Source organism: Manis javanica, chromosome 2 (genome assembly GCF_040802235.1).
Source record: "Manis javanica isolate MJ-LG chromosome 2, MJ_LKY, whole genome shotgun sequence".
Classification (NCBI taxonomy): domain Eukaryota; kingdom Metazoa; phylum Chordata; class Mammalia; order Pholidota; family Manidae; genus Manis; species Manis javanica.
Window position 1 is genome coordinate 86,947,537 of NC_133157.1, and position 19,797 is coordinate 86,967,333.

Consider the following 19,797-nt stretch of genomic DNA (forward strand, 5'->3'; position numbering starts at 1 on the left):
GCCTGCCAGCCTCTCAACACCTTTGAGCCAGCTTCCTAGTCTGGCTGGTACAATAAAGACAGTCTCCTCACATAAGACCCACCTAAGGATTAAAGCAGAAAATGCTTGTTAAGTGCTTAACATCATGCCAATCAGGAAGGCCCTGGGTCAGGCAGGCATTATGTTAGACTCTGGGCTCAGAGCAGGTAGGACACAAGCCAGACTGCCGAGGCCTGGGAGCTAAATCCTGGCGGGTCAGGGAGTGCTGCTGGCTCGATTTCCTGAGCTCTTTGCTAGTTTAAGAAGGAAAGATGAAGAAAATGTGGAAACATTATTTCACACATTGCTACAGCTGACGATTCAAACCCCCTAGATTACTTCTCTGTGTGTGTGTGTGTGTGCGTGTGTGTCAGCGGTCAGAGCTCACACAAAGTATAAGGAGTTTGAAATCAGCATGAGTCAACAAAGAAAAGACAAGAAATCAACTGCTGATATTCAGAAGCCATTGGACATTTGTGCATGTGACTGCGGGCAGGATGTCTAAGAAACATTTAAGTTAAATCAAACTCGCGGCCTTTCCTGCCCACCATCTATATCTGTCCTGCCTGCACACTGAGGTCCAGCCCCTCTCAGAGCAGGAAGGACCGCTAGCCCGGAGTAAAGCTTTTCCTAGGGCTCTCTACCTATTAAAACAGGACTCCATTAATTTTCCTTCTTCATTCAGCAATTTTCTCTCCACAAATTTTTACTTCTGTATGTTTTACTTAAATCTGGAAATACATTTAATTTGCCTCTCATAAGGGGACCAGATTTGTCATTAAATCCTTTGAAAGGTAGAATACTGTGAATAAAATATAATACTATTTTTATTAGGAGTAATTTTTCCCATAAGTCCCCAGGCAACAAATCCTGAAGAACAATTATCAAGAGACAGACTCCAGTGAGAATAAATGTCACATGTGTGGTATAAAACATGCTGCACAGCATCTTTTCAGATTCTCTCTGATGAGCTGTATTCCTATAATTAGTCGTTGGAAAGCTGGGGTTTTAACTACCACAGGATTATGCATCTGATTACATAAATCTCAGCTACAAGAACAGCCAACCTCATACTTTTTTCAAATTTAGCCTGCTTCGCCCCAGCAGGACTTTTTGTGACTAACAGTTGTATGAAATCAACTTAGAATAAACCACACCTAAGAACCTGAAGTATAAAAACAATACTGCCTACTTCAAAAATGCTGAAGGAAACATAGTCTCATGATTATACAATTATATTTTGCTAAGGAAATATACACACATTTCCTGACATTCTGGCATGGATAGAATAAGAGAAGCCTGAAATTAAAGAGGACATCAGAGTCAGCTGGCCAGCATTCTACCCCCTCAATCACCACAGGCTCCAAGATGGTCCCGGCCCATGTCTGTTGGGCAGCAGGAAGGGCACAGCCATCAGTGGAGAAGAGAAGGAGACTGAAACTTCCTTCCACCACGGCGCAAAGGTGAATAAACCCCCTGACTCAGACACATAAGTTTCCAAAACCAAACTTTATTTTTTCCTTAAAAAAAAAATTTATTGACATATATTTGTACCTTTTAAACAAAAAAAAATTCTAATTTTATGGAAGGCATAAAACTGAATTGTTCTTCACTGCCTTGATGATAGGAGAAAGGAGGCAGAGTTGAGTGTATTCTAAAAAGTTCTTTTCTAATTTAAAACTAAAAACATCTGATCTTGACTTAAGAATGTGAAAAGTCATGCTTGAAAGGGCAAAATTTCTAACTATGATTTTATACATTTACAATCAAACTTGTACTTCTTTCAGTATAGAAAGCAGAAAATAAATAAATGTATGGATGAATGCATTTGGATTGAGAGACCTCATTTACAAATAAAGCATTTAGTACAAAAACACAATGCCAATCTATGATGTATCAATCTGAGGAGAAACTGAAAGGACAATAAATAATTTATGAGTGTAGCTGTTGCAAGTGTTAGGTTTAATGGTAAAAAGCTAAGAAACTGTTTTTCAGAAATATTTACTCAGGAATCTTTAAATGGTGGCACCTTCAAATAAGTTAGGAAAATGTGAAAGAAAAAAAATGAGCAAATGTGGCCAGTGTGAAGTGTTGCTTTTATCTCAGGGTGAAAAAGTAGTAATATCATCTTAAGCACCCAATTCCAAGGACAAAAATACTTTCTAAATTTGGTTGACAGTAGAGTTAGTTGGCTTTAGTCTCAATGTGAAATCTACCAGGAGGTGTGGAGTTGTTCACGAGAATGAATACACACCATGCTTTGTATGCTGTAGACAGGAAGCATAAAGTTTAGTCTTCAGAGAGACAGGACGAATGAAAATTATGTTTTTCCTCCTTTTAGGTTAATGCTTGGATATTATATTTAAGTAAATTTTATCTTCCTCTTTTTTGTTAAAGAGCTTGAAGTCCTATAATGTAAATGGTGCTTACAAGTGAATTTATGCTGCTGTTGTTGCTGGTGAAGACATGTTATAGCTTTTGTTTAATTTGCATTTTAAACTTACTTTGACAATAAAATGTACTCCACATTATGCATAATTTGAGAATACTGAAATGTGCCACAAAAAGATCATACCCACTAGGATGACTGCAATAAGAAAGAAAGACATATAATAATAAACATTGATGAGGATGTGGAGAACTTGGAACCCTGTGCGCTGCTGGTGGGTATGTTCAGCCCCTGTGGAACAAAGTCTGGGGGTCCTCAAGTGCTTCATCTGGAATTACCATGACACCAAGGAGTTCTACTCCCAGCTACCTACACAAGAGAAATGGAAACGTGCACACGAAATCTTGTTATGCAAATGTTTATAGCATGATTATTTAGGACAGTCAAAAGGTGAAAACAACCCAAGTGTCCATGAACTGAATAAACAAATACAGTCTATAAATACAATAGAACATTATTCAGCCTTAAAAAGGGAAGGAGATTCTGATACATATTACAACATTGATGACCCTTGAAAATATTATGCCTAGTGAAATATGCATCACAAAAAGACAAATAAAGTATGTATAGCCTCACTTATATGAGGGACCCAGAATAGACATATTGATAGAGACCAAAAATACAATAGTTTCCAGAGGCTGGAGGGAGGGGGAGGGGAAGTTAGCACCTAAGGAGTACCAAGTTTCAGTTGGGAAGATGAAAAAGTTCTGGAAATTTATGGTGGTGAGGGTTGCACAGGACTGTGAATGTAATGACACTTAACTATATACCTAAAAAATGGGTAAAATTATGTTTTATTTTATTTATATTTTATCCCAATGAAAAGTAAGAAAGAAAATACAGCCTTATAGATAATGTCATAACATTAGATTTACAGATCTTGATTTAGATGAATTTAAGTTACTAAAATGTTGACTGGGGAAAAGAAGTAGTGGAGTATTGATACACACTTCAGTACGGAAAAGCCCTGAGAACATGCTGACGGAAGCCGGTGCTAAAGGGCCATGTACTGACCACACTGACATGAATGCCCAGAAGGAGACCCCTCTGGTCTGCCTGCGGTGGTTGCCTATGGCTGAGGGAGCAGGGAGGAGGCAGAGAACTGCAGGATGGTGTCTAAGGGGCGAGACGTCTCTTGATGGAGTAATGAAAATGTTTTAAAATTGATTTGCAGCTGAATACACAACTCTGTGACTATACTGAAAACCAGTGAATGAGACACTTTAAATAGATGAATTGTGTGGTAGGTGAATTACATCTTTAAGCTATTTTTTTTAAATACAGAAACTCTAGAAATACCTTGAATGCATTGCCATGCACTTTAGCACAAGTATTCCAAGTAAAAAGTTAACTGACAAATGAGAATTCAAAACCACACGCTGCTCTATCCATTAGGTGCTTACTGCCAAAATAATACTATGAGGTGACCCCAAACCTCAGTTACTGAGATCACTGGTCACAAGGCCACACTTGTGGCTGGGCAGGTGTTCTGGTCTGGCTCTCACCTGTCTGGGGAAGCTGGCTGTCGCTAATCTAAAATGGCCCCATCTGGGATGTCTCACATGCTGTCTCCTCCTGCAGTCAGTGAGCCCAGACACCTCTCACAACTGTGATGCAGAAGCAAAAAAACAAACAGAACAATCCTCTGCTCTGAGCCTCTTCAGTGGAAGGAACTGAGAAGAGGCAATGGGTGACTTAGAGGAGTCTCCTGCCAAGCACAGGGCATTTGCTAAGGAAAATTTAAGTAGAAGAGAAATTAAATCTTTCCCATCTTGTAGCTCTATTTTCTCCCCCTTCTCACTTAAAATTGTATCAGAAATGTTGAGACATGGTGCTTTTTTCAGTTTAATCTTGATTTGGTTAGTAGAAACATTTAACATTTCTGTAATTTAGTTTGAATAACAGCTGCATTAATTCAAGTAGGGTTAAAAGCCAATAGAATCTAATTTGTAGTAGCAAACTCTGGTGTAAATGCTGCTGGAGGATAGCGTGAGTAGGTGTCATGAGCCTGACCGTGTCCAGTATTTTCACTGAAAGCATCTTCACTGGAAGTGCCTCTGCCACAAGCATATTTGCCACAAATATTTTTGCAGCATAACTAATTGGTTTTAAGGCAATTTTGCCTTTAAAAAAAGTAAATAGTCAACAGTTTGGTTTGACAATTGGGTTTCATTTCTCCATTGTGCAGACCTCCCATTTTCATGTTATATAAATATCCGCCCTCATAATGGTCTACACTATATAAAATGGTCTACACTAGTGGCACAGAGTTTTGAACCCACATTTCCCATAGAACTTTGCAACATCTGTCAGCAGACACATAACAATATGTTGAGAACAGACAGTGGAGAAGGCTTTCACAGTGCAATGCAAAGCTCAGTTACAAATCTGCATCTATTAGAGTAGCAGTTAGACAGACCTGAACCAGAGGGGAGAAAGAAGACCTGCAGACCACCCAGCCTCCACCCACAGACCACCCTGTCTCCCTCAGACCAACCCCTTTTGTGGGTTAGCGTAAGCAAAAGACACAGTCCTTGGGACTTGCCCAGTTTTGGCGTATGTGCACCTAAGGAAGACCTAGGCCATCATAATATCGTTATTATGCCATGTACACTATGGGTTTGGCCCTACAGTGGGTGTTACTATTTTGGCCCCAATAATGGTATTCACTCAGGAGCTTACAGGAAAAAATGATAAACACACACTTGCCCAGAGGCTGAAGGGGAGCAAGCAAGGCAGATCCAAAGGATGATATAAGAATGACAAAATGGAAGGGAGGAAACCAAATAAGCCCCCATAAAAAGACACAACGTGCAATCCTACAGGTGGCCCTCCACCCTCAGGGGGGTCAGCCTGCATCTCTGCCTTTGGAGTGTACTCCTTTTGCTTTGCTAAATAAAAAACCCTTGTGGCTTTAACTTTCTATTGGATCTCTTGACTGAATTATTTTCTCCAAGAAGACAAAAACCCAAGGATTCCACAATCCACCTAATATTTGGGAACTGATACCTCTCTTAATGAAGGCAGAAATTTTAGCAAAAAAAGTGCAGTGCCAAATGAGATGAATCAATAAGCAAAAGAAAAAAGTGTTTAAAACTAGGAATAAAAGATTTCAAAGACATGTGCTTAAGTACAATCTACAAAATAAAGTCTGTTATTTGCACTGTATTGTCATGAATCTGCACATGATGTATTCAAATGTTTTGTACTATGCAAGTCTTTTTAATCTTATTTATTTTTCACATTTCACAATGTCCTTTTTAAATAAATGCCCCTTTTTAATTTTTTTGTGATTTTTACCTTGTATGGCAAAATTGCCTAACAGCCAACTAGCTATGCAGTGAAAATGTTTGAGGGGAAAGTGGCGTATGGTCAGAGGTTGCAGCAAGGACCCTTACAGTGACACCTGGAACCCAGCTTGATGACTGGCTTTTAAATTACAGAATCTTTTAGCCTTTGCAAAAATAGCTCTTTTTGAAAGTGCTTTTCTAGATGTTCTTCTGTTATCAGAAATGTATGCTTGTACTTATAAGTGTAATTGGCATAGGGAGATGTTAATAACTATGCCCTGCACACACACACCCTTCCATTGCTCTGTTGCTAATGTCATTGATATAACTGATGATGACTCTTTCTTCATGGTCATACATACATCTATATGACTAGATTCATTTTATTTGTACTGTAATTATAAATGTGGTTTATTTTACAGTTTACACCAGGTTAAAATTTTGAATTTGCATTTTTCATTTCCAGAAAGTGGTTTCACTTATGGAAAGTGAAATCCTACTTTTGCCTGTCAGTCTAAAACACCTTTGAATCTGCAGTGGGTCTGGTATGGTAAGCCTTTAAGACTTCTTTGTTGTAACATTTTCTACATGGTGAACTGTATTAGTTACATGAATTAAATAACATAGGCTCACCTTATGGTACTGTGTATACATTTTATCCACAAGCATAAACCAAGTGAAAGAAATCATTATACTGTTAAAGAAAAAAGTGTTTGCTGTGGTTGATTTTTTTAAGGAGTAATTTAAAAGTGGAAGCTTGAAGTAGGAATCTAAAGTTGATCTTTCAGTAAGAGGTTTAAGTAATTGTACGTGCCAGGAAATAGACCAGAGCTTTGCCTCTCACACGCCTCCACCTTTCATGTGTTTCAGCTACTAGGAAGGTTAATGGGGCTGCACATGGAAGTATGCAGGCACCTTCCATCATCTCCAGCTCAGGAGTCCCCAGAGCCTGTTTGCCATCCCTCAGTGCTGATGGGAAAGACACTTTTCCCTCACACACCGCAGGACATGAGGACTACCTTCTCCCAGCCTAGCAGAACTTGGCCAACATTTTCTGGAAAACAACTCTGACCCTTTCTGAGCCCTTGTGAAACGTAATTTGAACTTGACTACAAAGCAAATTGTCCTTTAAGATGACTTAGGTAATTACTTAATCTTGTGAAATCAGTGAATTATCTTACACTCTTCTAAACTTTATCTCCAACACTGCTTATTTACTAATCAAGCAAATACAGAATAAACAAGCAAAACTTTTCTTTGAAATTTTCATACTGAAGAAACAGAAGTAATAGGGGTATTAAAAACTAGAGGATAATAACGAACATGTCTGACCTAAGCATTGCCCTTGGACCATGTATACTACTCAAGGCATTGTATAGATTGAATGCAATCCCTATCAAAATTCCAATGGAATTTTCCATAGAAATAGAACAAAAATATCCTAAAACTTATGTGGAGCCAACAAAAGACTCCAGTCACAGAACAAAGTTGGAGGTATCATGCTCCCTGATTTTACACTGTGTTACAAAGCTATAGTAATCAAAAGAGTATGGTATTGGCATAAAAAGATGCATAGATCAATGAAAAGAATAAAGAACCTGGAAATAAACCAACACATACAAGGAAAATTAATTTATAACAAAGGAGCCAAGAATATGTAATGAGGAAAGGACAGTCTCTTCAATAAATGGTGTTGGGAAAATAGTCACATGCAAAACAATGAAACTGGACCACTATGTTAGACCACACACAAAAAAAAAAAAACAACCCAAAGAGGATTAAAGACTTGAACATAAGACCTGAAACCATAACACTAAAGGAAAGCATAGATGGTAAGCTCCTTCACATAGTACTTGGTCATGAACTTCTTGGAACTGACACCAAAAGGAAACACAAAATACAAAAATAAGTAAATGGGACTACATTAGACTAAAAAGCTCCTGTGCAGCAAAGGATATCATCAACAAAATGATATGGCAACCTAGTGAAAATATCTGCAAATAATTCATCTGATATAAATAATGTATCCAGAATATATAAAAAACTCAATAGCAAAAAACCCCAATCCAATTTAAAAAATAGGCAGAAGATCTGACCAGATATTTTTCCAAAGAAGACATACAGATTGCCAACATCAAAGATGCTGAAAAGATGCTCAACATCACTAGTCATCAGGTAGTGCAAATCAAAGCCACTATCACCTAACATTTACTAGAATGACTATTATTTTAAAAAAAAAGAAATAGCAATTATTGGTGAAGATACCAAGAAAAGGGAACCCTGGTGCACTGTCAGAGGCTTGTAAATTATAAATTGTTCAGCCACTATGGAAAACAGTATGGAGGATGCTCAAAAAATTAAAAATCGAAATATAAAAAAAAAAAACCCAGAAATATCATATGATCCAGTAATTCCACTTTTGGGTATTTATCCAAAGAAAATGAAAACACTAAGAGAGGGCCTCTCCCATGTTCAGTACAGCATTATTTACAATAGCCACAGAATGGAAACAACCTGATTGTTCATTGACAAATTAATAGATAAAGAAAATGTTAAATCTATCATCTATCTACCTAGCTATATTATAGACGCTAATCTACATTTGATATATAATTACAAATAGATATGATGGAATATTACTCAGCCATAAAAAATAGTGAAATGTCATTTGTGACAACATGAATGGACCTTGAGGGTATTGTGCTAAATCAAGTAAGTCACACAGAGAAAGATAAGTACTGTGTGATCTCACTTATATGTGGGATCTAAACAAAAACAAAAACAAGCTCATAGAAATGGAGGACAGACTGGTTGTTGCCAGAGCTGGGAGATAGGAGGGTGGGTGAAATAGGTGATGGTGGTCTAAAAGCACAAATTTCCAGTTATAAATTAAATAAGCTATGGGGATGTGATGTACAGCATGGTGATTATAGTGAAGAATTCTACATTGCATATTTGCAAGTTGCCAAGAAAGTAAATATTAAAAGTTCTCATCACGAGGAAAAACATTTTATAAGTAGGTATAGTGACGAATGTTAACTAGACTTACTGTTATGATCATTTTGAATATGCATAAATATTGAATTATGTAACACCTCTGAAACTAACATAATGTTATATGCCACTGACAGCTCAGCAAAAAAATCCAATAATAAAAAAAATCAAACAACCCAACTTGTTGAAAAACAGCTCAAAATTTGAATGCATGCTTCACCAAAGATATATGGAATACAAATTAGTACACAGGAAGATGTTCTGCATCATAGTCATTGGAGAAATGTAAACAAAATTCACAATGGAATTCTTCTACACACTAAAGTGAAAAAGACTGATGTTAGTAAATGTTAATTTTATAACAGGCCCAAACTAGAAACAACACAAATATCTATCAGTAGATGAAAGGATAAGCAAAGTATGATATATCCGTACAGAAGAATACTCAACAATAAAAGTAAATGCATTATAGATAAGTGCAGTAACATGGATGAATCATAAAATAATTATGCAGAGTGAAAGAATCCAGGCAAAATAATACATACTGTAACACTCTATTTTTGTAAAATTTTATATGTAACACAAACTAATCTATTGTGGAAGAAATACTGGTGATAGTTGATTGATGGGGAGGGCAAAAGGGGGTGGGTAGGAAAGCTTATAAAAGAACAAGAAAAATTTTTAAAGGAGACAGACATATATGTTCATTATTTTGATTTTGAAGATGGTGTCATGGGTGTGCATGTATTTCAAAATTTATCAAATTGTACACTTCAGATATGTGCAATTTACTTCATATCAGTTATACCTTAATAAAGTCATCAAAGAAATATCTCCCTACAAAAAAAACGTGAAAATGTAAAAACTTTTTAGCTAATGAGTATTGTTATTCTTCCTGAGTTTAAATTCACTTTGTCAAATGATACATTTTCACTGAAACATTTCAAAATGCCTTCTCTGGTTTTAGAAGAACAAACTCTAGCCACCTTTGAAAGGATCAGGTAACACGCTCCACTTACTCTTTGTGTCATATGCTGCTCCACCGTGAAACAAATGTCTACCTAGTAACAGTACAGAAAGGACCTAGAGTTAAAAATGCTTTAAAAAGTGTTCAGCCTGTTCCCCACTGCCTGACCAACCAGCACCCCCACCACTGCCCCGTACACTGATGAAGAAGATGCTGTGAAAAAAATGCATCTTACACTCAGAAAACAGACCACCTGGTTCATGAAGGACAAAGGCTTGCAACATTACATCAGTAAAATGAAAACTGGAAGTTCATTGGAATTACCCAAACGCTTATTGAGAAGGAGCAGTAGAACATCCAGGAACCATTTCTCTTTGCAGGGAAATGGTGGAATTAAATTGTGTAATTGAACTTCACTAACAAACACTCATCAAATCTTTCCCAAAGCAGAACAAAATCGATCTTTTCTGTCATGAAGGAAGGTCTTTTCTGCATATTTGAAAGAGTTGAAAGATTAGTGAGGGGGATCAAGATATGTCACCCCAAAACATGCCACGTTAGCATCAGGATTGTTTTGAGCTGAATGGCACCAACAGATGCAGACAGAATTCTTCCTCTCCTTTGCTGCAGGGCTTGAATTTTCCCTGTGATGATGTCTCCCATCCTGTGAAGAAGCCAGTGACTCATCACCAGAGATGGAGAGTTGGTGCTGAGTCTACATAAACAGACCTTACTAAAATAACAGTTTCTCCCATATTCCCTACTCACTCTCCTACAACTTTTCATCCCTCAAAGCCCAAGCCCCCTTTCCATTGTTAAAAATGGAATATAAAAGCCCCTGTGTCTTAACTGTTTAAGTTTCACTTCCTTTCTTCAAACTTTCATACACATAAAATGTTAATAAAAATTGTATATCTTTTCTCCTATTTATTTGTTTTCTATTAGTTTAATCTGCAGGCTTGTGGGCACTAGGCATAAGAGGGTAGAGGAAGTGATTTTTCTCTCCAACATTAGGCATAAAGTTAAAAAAATCCATTTTAGTGGCTGGATGGAATTAAGCTTTAGGGTTAATCAAATCATCACAATGGTCTCACTGGTTTTCTATCCCAATCAACCTTCCTTTGGTATTCTTGTCCTGCCTCTGTCTCTCCTGATACCTGGTGGAGCTACAGTGGCCAGGAATTTAATGTGCTTTCTGCAAGGTGATTTCTCTATGCAGATATTATTTTAGGAACTATTTCCATACCTCCCTTTAAACTTGTTCAAGGTAAAGCCATTCAATTTGTGTTCTAAGCATGAAGGCAACTCAGTGCATATAGCAGACCCTTGGAGAAACCACACTATGCTTACGGATTTCAGGTGTGGTATCAACATCAGCCTCTGGATTGTGTTGAAAGCAATTCTGCACTCCTTCATATAGAAGAAGTATGGGTAAAATACCTCTCCTGGTGCTTCATTCTCTCCAGTGGTGTAGCTACCTGGGAGCCTGTAAGATTTCACTAATGCTATGCTTTCTGGGAGTAGTTCCTGCTCTCTGAAAATTATATTGTACACAGTATTGTTTTCTTTAATCATGTGGACAGTTTCAAGATTATATAGTGCTTAGATATTGGCCAAATAAGGAAGGGCAAAGCCTTCATAAATTGGTGTTAAGAAAAGTTATCCAAAATCCTGGAAAAAAGCTAAAGGGATTTCTGCCTGTTCTTTTTTGCCAAGCCAGGGCTTGATTCTCAGGACTGCCTGAGGATTATCTGAATCTCTAGGCATGTACCTTTGTTTCTTTGTTTGACTTGCCATTTACTGTTGATAAATGTATGTCAAAATTCTGTAAAAGTCGATGCCAACTGGTAGAAAAAGATTTGTCAGATAGCAATGCAAATGAATTTGTCCAGTATGTATGCACATGATTCTTATCTGGTAGAAAAGATGATCCCCAAAATTTAGAATGTTTGCTGGTGTTCCCTGCAGAACATTGGCTGGTTTTTTTTTTTAATTTTTCTGGAGTAGGTTTCTTTTCATTCAATGAAGATAACTGAGCAAAGTCCTACCTCTCTTAGGGAAACAAAAAAGTCACCGTGTATGGGCAAAAATCAGTTTTCAGTTGGCACTTAAAAGGCAAAACAAAACAGAAAGCAAAAAACAGAGCAAACTAATGAGATGGTTTTCACAGGAATTCATACCCTATGCAAAACTGAAAAAATAGAAATATACATGGCCCATTCCTAAGACCATCACTCTTAGACGCAGTCTAGGGAAATAAGGCATATACTAATAGAACCAAATTCTCTTGAAACTGTAAGATGTATATCAAAATGAAAAGATTCCAAAATGTGGGCAGCTTCACATTAAAAAGAGAAAAATGTTTTACTAATCAGATTCAGAGACAGCCCTAATTTTCCTCACAACTAACATATTTAAATATTATTGGGTCAGCTGTGCTCCTGCACCCCTGCTATCTTGTTGGTGTGTTCAAAAAATGTCAACGTTCCCAACTATGTCATTTCATCAAATTAAAAAAACTACATAAGCTAGACAGAAAATGAACAGATACACAACTTAAGAACAAATTTCTTACTTTTCGGAAGATTTTTCTCATAATTTTGAGTACCACCAAAAAAATGAAAGATAAATATTTTGGGAATACTTCTGAGAAATAAATGTGAAAGAACTTTCTTGGTATCATAGAGAGCTATCAGTTTTCTCAAAGTATAAGAATTTCAATTACTTTATGATTTTGTGGTCATCTGTGTTAGCAATATTGTCATAGAAACAACACTTCAAAATTATGACTGTAACCTGAGATAAATAACTACATTCCTGTTGTAGGTGAACAACCCATGAGGCAAATATTATAGAAACATCTCTTATCTACAGAGTTCTATTGTTCATTACTGTTGAAGATTCACTTTCTAGATATGCAACTTTCTGTATTAAATTTGTGAAAGTATCAAGATACTTTAAGGAATCTTTGGCTAACTATAATTGATCATTTTTAAAGCAAGGATATTTTTTGTTTTGCCATCCAAATTTAAGGTACAGTAATACACCAGATGTAGTAAGACCTGTTTCCAATAAGTGTTTTATAACATCAGTGCATTTCAATAACTGATTATGTATTTAGTTCTATTCAATTATGCTTTTAGTGGGGAAAATTTTAAATACCAGAGATTTAATTTCTTAAAAGCAAAAAAAATACATACAGCTCAAATAAAACTGGCTACATTCAAGGTTCCCTTTGAAACTTGAAATTTGAGTCTGAGAATTGAACTTAAGCTCTGTTTTTATCTACTAAGCATTTATCATCATAAAAATAGAACATTTCTTATCAGTATAATTTATTTGTATGTATTAAGTACTACTGGGTTTTCCATAGCTCATTCGTTTTTAAAAAAAATTGGATTTTTTTAAAGGGAAATGTTTTTTTTGGCTCTTCTGAAGTAGAAATAATAAAAGTGCTGTTCACTATGACTTAAAAAAAAATACAGTGTACAAACACACACCATTTTAGGGACATTTTTGAGGCACAAAATCCCTGATACATCAGCACTACATGAAGACTTTTAACATAAAGAGGTCCTTTATATCATGTCACATCACAACTTTTAAGATTTTCTTGGTAATACTCATGCAATAAGCATAAACAATGTGGTTGTGATTTAGTGAATCTGATGAGGCCACAAGCAAGGGAAAACTCAGGTAATCCTGGAAGGAAGAAAAGCTGTTCAAGCGCTCCCTTCTTACACTTTAAAACCCTAAGAAAACTGTGCTTCTTCCACACAAAAGGCTGCAGGTCTAAAGCCGCAAACGAGTATACCTGTATACAAGTATTTCCTGTATGAGCTGGCTGTCAATTACTGACAGTCCCTTCATTTCACACAAAGGTCAACTTTTCTTTGTTCAGGGACACAAATGTATAGTGTTTTTTTCCCATGCAAATAAAAAATGTGTAAGTCCAATAAAGGCATAACCAATCACATGCAAAACCGCAACACATCTTATTTTTCAACAATGTGAACACATTTACATCATGTCTGTACAAAATATGTTTAAACAGAAATAAAACATTCTCTTGAATTAAACTATAGACTTTAGTATAAAAATACTCTCTTTGCAGGGAGCTCTCTTAACTTCCCGACTTAAACGATGGCCTCTAATCTCTGCAGTGCTCATCATGCGGTGTGTCTCACGGTAGAGGATAGGTAATGGGTGGATACAATCCTGCAGGAAACACTGCGAGCTGCTGGCTCTTCACCCAGAGTCAGGGCACCGCGGCACACCCCTTCCCTGCCTCCACAGACAATATGCTCCAGTCTGTGACCCAGCATCTAGGTCTGTCTGCCATGAGAGCTGCTTCTTTTAATAGTCTTCAATAGACGCTAACTCTTGCATGAAGTTTACAAATATACATGTATACAACCATTCAATCAGTATTTTTGGCGTATATAGTACATTGTTTAACTCATCGGTGTACAGACGTTCTTTTGAATATCTTAGTAATTTATACCATCCTAAAAACTGGACTTCACCTCGATGGTGATGAGAAATAGACTTGTATTTCCCGAAGTCTCCCTCTGCTCTTGTGACATTAAATCCAGCATAGTGAACTATTCCAAAGGTCATTAAATTCTCCTTCTCATTCCCAGGAGGCGTTAGGAAAACCACTGATCTTCCTGAATTGTTCCACGGTCAGTCCACTGACACCACCAAAAAACTCCTTCTGTGGAAGGATATACATGTATTTATCCAGCTTTGCTGCGAAATGACGTGGCATTTCTCCACATCTGTAATAGTTTCGGTCTTTTCCGGGTAGATGATTCACATGGTGGAAGATTACACCGTCCCACACGCTATCTTTCATGGCCTCTTTGAAGTCCACGTTGAAGAGCATTGCACGGTTAAAAGGCTGTGTGCCAGTCTGTTCAATGACATAAAAGCAAATTTCAGCCTCTGTTTCTGGAGCATTGGAATCAGATGTAAGAAGAAAATTGGAAGATGCTCGTGGCGATTATGAAAAGGAACGAGAACACCCACCTTCCGTCTGGGTTTACAGTCTTTAGGCCTCCAGTGACCTCTTGACTCAATATCTAAATCGGAGAATTGATGAATTTCATCAAAACTAACTTCACTTACGTTGACAAGAATCCCTGCATGTAAAGCAGCTTTTCTGGGCAGGGGAGGTACAATGAATATGTGAAGTTTTCCGTAAGATATGTGGTTGTTTGAACAAGATAATCACCTGAATTATTGCCTGTACCGTTGACAGTGGCGTTTTTATTTGTGTATAGCCTGATTACCTGCCCTAGCGTTTTCACATTTTCTTTCAACATCATTCCTCGAGCTTGTACCATGAAGAGACATGTGTTGGCAAAATGTGACCCGGAGACCTGAAGTGTGCAAATGTCGTTCAAAGATGCTGCCGACGGGCTCTTTCAGTGCAGGGTTGCCACCTACTTTTGACCTGTGAAAGTCGTACAGGAGGCACGGCACAACAAGGTGGCCCTGCCAGCCGCTGAAGCATTCGGGGACCCAAGTGTGGGGAAACACAAGCGCCGAGGCCCGGGGCACGCAGATGAAGTAAAGGCAGGACGAGGACAGCAAGAAGCAGATGAAGCGGCAGGGAGCGACTGGACAACGGCAGACACCTTCCTCTCCCCCGCGCGCGGCTCGGCGGCGCCTCGGCCAGGCCCAGCCCCAGGCACGTGCGGGACCCCAGACCGCGACGCTGGGCGCAGGGGGGAGGCGGCGGCCGGGACACCCGGCGACCGAGGGGCCGACGCGGGGGGCGCGGGGCGGCGGCGGGCGGAAGGAGGGGCGGGCGGCGCGCCGCTAGGCCCCGAGGGTAGGGCGGCACCAGCTGCAGCGGGCCTGCTCCCCGGGCTTGCGCCGCGCTAGCGGGGGGGCCGCCGGGGCCCCGCGGGCCGAGGATCTGGGCGCTCGCCGGCGCGCAGCCCCGTCCTAGGGCCCAGGCGCCCCGCCGGGGCCGCGGGAGCCGAGCGCAGGCGAGGGCGGCATCCCGGCCAGAGGCGCGCGCGCTCCGGCTCCGGCTCCGGCTCCGGCTCCGCCGCCCGCCCGCCGCCCGCCGCCCGCCGCCCGCCGCCCGCCGCCCGCCAGGCCGCAAGGGCGGCAACCGCAGAACCATCGCCGCCGCCCCGCCCCGCCCCGCCCCGGACCCGGACGTGGAGCGGCCGGGCAACCCTCGCGGGGGCAGAGCCCGAGCGCCATCGGAGCCGCGTCCGGGTCGCAGAGGGGCGGCCCCGAAAGGGCGGGGGAGCCGCACCGCCCATTGGCTGTTTTTTAATCTAAATTCAGTAATCTTATTAAAAAATTATCTCATCCAAGTACTCTAAGTGCTTCTACTCCATCCAGTTGTCCTGAACCAGCATTGCCATCGCGCTGCTTCTCTTATTAATGAGTTAAATGTATGACATATGCTCATTTTACATTTGCATGAGTCATGAGATTAATTTCTGAAAATTATACCTTGACAAAAAATGTGAGTAGCATCAGTCCATAAACCACAGGCACACGAAGCGAGGCCACCTGCATGGACATATACACATGGGACCTGGTCTCTCTCAATCAATATTTCTGCAATCTTTTCCTTGCTTTTATTTGGATTCATGGAGCTAAGATTTTGCAACACCTAATACATATATTAAGTTTCTCTGTTAAATACGTAGACCCACATTTGTCTTACGTTATGCAGTTTTGAACTAAGCGGTTTTCTGTAGGCTAGCTAATGCCTATTGCTTTGTGTCTGTAGGTCTTATAACAAGCAGGCTCCCATCTGAAGCTGAACTTTCTTCTGGAAAGTGAGAGCCCACAGCTCCACACTCCCTGATCACTGAGACATCCTTACCACCACCTCCCTGCCCTGGCTGTTCCTGCTGTCTCTCCTGGGACCCCCGACCAAGAACAGCCCTTCCTTTCCTTGGTGGTCTCCTACTTCCAGGGGAGGCTACTTGGGCACCTTGCTTTTCCTCTTCCCTCCTGTGAGCAACTTCTTCAATAAGTCTGATCTTTCTCCTGGAAGGGGCTATTTCCCCTGCAAGTTTCATTGAAATTGTTTGCCTTGGTTATCTAGGCAGCATCCCACCATCAAAAAGAACAAATCAAACACCTGACCTGGTAGGTGGGGGTCGATTCCGCTCTTCTGAGCAATGGATATCTGAGAGCACACTGATTTCCTAAGTGCACTCAGAAATTTTTTAGGTTTAAAGAGGCTTGTGTTCCATGCCATTTAGCAATTGTAGGCCTGTGAAACTGAATTTTAAATTAACAGACATTCTATGTTAGTCAGTTCAAAGGATATGTTCCATTACTAGTTTGTACCAGAACAAATGTACTGGGTCCAAAGGTGAAGAAGACATCCCACCAGTCCTCAAGAGGGTCACGGTCAGTGTAGTCACTAGACATATACACATAACATGTATATTCCATAAATATTATAGACATACAAACCAGGTGAACTTAGGGCATAGTTAGAGACACATGACAAAGTATCTGGAAAAGCCTTCTGGGACATAAAATTTGAACTGGGCTTTCAGCAATAGATGAGAATTTGGTGAATGAAAATCTGCGTAGGGAGAAATGTTCAGGTGGGGAAACAGCCTGTTGAGGAACTGAAAGCCTGTTTCTTTTCTGTGCCCCTAAAAATATACTCAGCAATCATTACTCAATTGTAATATTTTCAAAAGATATTTTTACCAAAAAAAAAATTGAAATAGACTGAGGATGTACTTCAATTAGATTCCCTCAAAAATGGTATAACTTTCTGAATTCGATTGTAAGTAGCATTTCCAAATGTATGCCTATTTAAAGATACACAGTAAAAACTGCAATTTCCCTGATTCCAAAGCACATTACCTCTCTTTCCCGGGTCCTTCCCTGCCACCTCCTGGAGCATCACCTGAGGAGCAGCAAGGGGCTCGTGCAGCTGAGGCTGCCCCTTATGGAAGCAGAATGGGCTTGAGTTTTGTCTCTCATCCTTGAAGGACACACTTGGAATATTTGGCATTCCCTTACATCTTCTCAAATTGCTTCCACAATCACTAATCTTTTATAAATAATGAAAATTCCAAAGGTCACTTGGAACCTTGAAGATTAAAAACCAAAAGAAGTGGCTTTGATTCCCAGTTTGACAACTGACTCTAACATTGGGAGTTTCGGGGGTGAAATGAGAAGATTAGGGTAGATGAAGCAGACAGATGTGGATCTGCAGCTCTGGGGAGAGGCTGGAGCTGGAGAAATAAAACTGGGAGCAATCAGAGAATACAGGGTTATGGGAACCAATTAAACTCTATTAAAAGGTTCAGGATTATAGGAGATCAACAAGAAAAGAGTACATAAAGAGGAAAAAGGAGAGCAGGACTCATCCAGAAGATACGTCACTATTTAGAGAAGGGCCTGGTCAGGGGTGGGGTTTGGAAAGACTCTTGAGAAGAGCAGCTGGTGAAAGACATGAGAAGGCAGGACGCTGGAAGACACTGAGGGACTGAGTTACAAATGGACAAGGCCACATCATGTATGAAGACAGAACTCTGCCCCATGACTGGCAGTGGCCTGCTCAGGAAACAACCCCTTATGTCTGATAACTGGCCCAGTAAAGCAGCTGCAATAGGGCAGACTTATAACTCTATAAGGGGTCCAGAAAGCCAAACAATAACTTCTGTAACAGCCCAAAACGGCCAAGACTTGATTAATAACTGGCAGCCTCTCTAACTTCTGTCCCACTTCCAACTTTGGACCAACCAGAGAAGGCAAAATATGCTCCCTTAATCAGTCCCAAGGGACGTCCTTCTGCTAGGTGGCTGCCACCAGCTTCCCCATGCTGCCAGCTCCACTCAGACCACACCTGAACCCCGCTCTTCCCCGCCCGCTGCCCACCTGCCTGTGAATCCCTGCTGAGTGTAAGCGCTGGTGGCTGACTCCCTCACTGTAGTGGGCTCTGAATAAACAGCTTGTGTTCACCTGGTGGCCTTCTTTTGCTTCCACGACATGACAGACAGATGTTTCCATAAGACAGGAGTGTCTTACGGGTGGATCACTGTTGATGGGCTGAGCAAGAGGAAGGGGGAATGTGTCCCTTGTGCTTAGCCACATGGAGGTGGTGGGAGACTTTGTCATCTCACAGGAGTGCTGGGACACAATCCAGTCTGAGTAAGTTGAAGGGTTAGGAGGGGTTGAGAAAGTTGGCCAGCAAATATGGACAATTTTTTTTTGGTAAAAATTTTTCTCAGAAAGAGAAATAGAATTTCAACTGTAAAGGAGTGAAAATATCTGGTTTTTAAAGAGGTTTTTTAAAAAGATACAGGGAATTTCTTTGTTGTGATGGGAATAATCCAGTTCAAAGTACTGGTGTTTCTAGAAAGAGCACAACTAATTGAAAACAGTGCTGTGGAGTGCGTCTGTTCTCTCGATGATGAGTAAAGCCATCGACTGAGAGCGAAAGGGAGGCCAGATGGTGGGAAGTTGTTGCAGACACAGAAGGCAGCTTCCTGGGAAGAGCTATGGGTCCTCCAGCACACTTACATGTCCATTTCTAGTTAGTGAGGCTGGTCAGTCCAGTGATGAGGTTTGTTCCCACTGCTTCATCCAACACAGAAAGATTTACACTGGTGTTTGGTAGGGTTGGATTTAGGGGAAGGTAAATACACAGAGGTAGAAAGGATCTAGAGTTGAGGGTATGCCTCCAGTAGAGATCACATGTTGCATGATGGAGTCTGACCTGAACACAAGGGAAATAAAGGAAACATTGTTGAAAACTAGTCTCAGAGTGCTGGATCTGGCTCCCCAGTGAGATAGAAAAATTTAGGGTAGGGATTCTGAAGAAACTGGGCTGGAAAAATAGAAATGCATTGAAATCTGAAATATTTAATAAGGAGATTTTGGAAATGGTACAAATCCTGGTGATGATCACAGCACCGAGGGTGTGACACAGAGGCAACTGTGGAAGTGAGGAAATTAAAGAACAGGGGTGGAGTATAGATAGAAATATTTGAAGTCATCATTTGAAGTATTATATACATTGTAAAAGAGATATTGATTTCAGTTCCAAAGCAGGACATATTACAATATTT

At 40.1% G+C, this 19,797-nt stretch overlaps 1 protein-coding gene and 1 pseudogene across 1 annotated transcript in view; both read right to left on the minus strand.

Moving 5' to 3' along the window:
- Positions 1–19,797, minus strand: part of LOC140847731 (endogenous retrovirus group FC1 Env polyprotein-like) — a 491,917-nt gene that overhangs the window by 49,233 nt on the left and 422,887 nt on the right. The gene's annotated exons all lie outside the window — the stretch shown is intronic.
- LOC118967076 (beta-1,4-galactosyltransferase 6 pseudogene) lies at positions 14,075–14,680 on the minus strand (annotated as a pseudogene).